Raw genomic sequence first — 2,207 nt, 5'->3', positions numbered from 1 at the left:
TATATATATATATATATATAAAAGAGATATATTTACTGCAAAAGTAAGTTATTATAATTTACTCCACATCTTGACCATTTATTATTTTCAATCCAATGGTTAAAAATAATAAGTAATTAAATATGGAGAGAAAACTATTCCTTATTATTTTTAACCATTAGATTGAAAAGAATTAATGATCAAGATGTGAAATAAGTTATAATAGTTTACTCTTGAAGTAAATATATCTCTCCTTATATATATATATATATATATATATATATATATATATATATATATATATATATATATATATATATATATATATATATATATATATATATATATATATATATATATATATAGAGAGAGAGAGAGAGAGGAATATGTATTACATAGCCGCTTCCTATTAATATGTCATTTTCCTTTTCACCTTCCATCAGGTGTAATATCTCCGACTTCCTTTTGTTTTCTTTTCATGAATGTAGCATCTAGAGTAATTGTTGATAAACATAAAAAACAGAACCAATCAGTTTAGTCAACAATATATTCATAATTACTACTCCCTCCATTCCTTTTTAATTGTCACATTTTGACTTTTTACACATACTAAAAAAACTAATAATGCTCGTTACTTTTTAAGGTATAACTTTTCTTTTATCTATAATACTCTTAACTTTTAATCATTTCAATATATTTTTTTTCTCTCATATGATAATTGCTTAGGGGCAATTTTGACAAAACTATAATAATTACTACATTGAAATTTGAAAGTGACAATTAAATTAAAACAATTTATTTTTACGAAAGTGACTCTTATAAAAGAACGGAGAGAGTAGCTTATGAAAAACATGTTACGTGTGGCGGACTTTGACAAGCACGGCGGATTTTAACTGAATGAACTTTAAAAGGCGACAAATTTTGACAGAATGAGCAAGAATCCAAAACCTAAATTCAACCCATCATTTTTGATGGTTATGCGTCCGTTTTATCAAGCCTAATTAATATTGGATTTTTTCCTACTAAACATGACGTGCAAGAACTATGGGGACTATAATTCTATATATATCTTTCGATTAAGTTGACTCGAGCTCTTGAAATTTAAATAATCATACCTATTGTTCTCTTTGTCTTGAATTTATATGCTTCATAAATGCAATTTTTTACTTCCTTTTAAATGTCACTTTTTGGATTTTTCCATGATTCAAAACCATCTTGTTACTTAATACTATTATCTATATTTTTCTTCACAATACTCTTAATAATTATTATTTTATTATATTTTTTTCTAAAATAAATAACTAAATATATTATTAACAAATAAATAAATAATTTTATAAATAAAGAACGTGGTTTACTATATTAAAATAAGAAAAATAGTCATGTTAGACTATTTGAAACATCTTTACCAAAAGAATTGTGACACAACTTATTTAATTTTAAGAGAGATATATATTTAAAATTTTCAACATTCTTATCTTATTCAACTTGCAGAGTATCAAGCTTTTTATTCTTCAGTTATCCTTTTTTGTCGTCCTCTTTATATTCTCAGGCACATTATCAAAATTGCTGCTAGTAGAAGTCAACAATGAATATTCTTCTCTACTATTTTCTTTCTTTTTAAATGATGAATGATGTTCATCCTCTGAATGTAGTCTTCTTCATTTGCTGGCAACAGCAATTTCCAGAATGTTAAATAAATACTTTAATATTCTAACGAAACCAAAAGAAAACATGATTATTTAAATCGGCAAAGTCACATTAATAAAGTTAGTATAATAAATTGTTGATTATTATTTTACAGATTTGTTTTATATGCAAATTTAATTAATCGAAAGTTGGGAATTATATTTTTGTTTTTTGTTTAATTTTTAGTTCCGGAAATACCGACTTCTATTCCTAGTGGAAACAATACTTGACCAGTGTCATGACCTCGCGGCACGAAATCTGGATTACTAGAATCTAGGATCCATTATCTTAGGAACTAGAGTGCATAAAGTAAAAAAAAAATTAAAACAAAATAAATTAAAGAAAAAACTTAAATAAAGTTTTGGTGAAATTTTTTAATATAATATTTTTTTCAAAACAAAAAACTCAAATGTTTTCAAATTATTTTTCAAACTGATCACTTTTCAAAAAAAAAAAACCGTCTCATAGGAGATGTGACACCGTATATGACGCATGCACTCTAATTTGACCTTAGACATCATTGTCTGTGGTACATGCTC

This window comes from Vicia villosa, linkage group LG2 (assembly GCF_029867415.1).
Source record: "Vicia villosa cultivar HV-30 ecotype Madison, WI linkage group LG2, Vvil1.0, whole genome shotgun sequence".
Taxonomy (NCBI): Eukaryota; Viridiplantae; Streptophyta; class Magnoliopsida; order Fabales; family Fabaceae; genus Vicia; species Vicia villosa.
Note: the sequence above shows the minus strand (reverse complement) of the source record.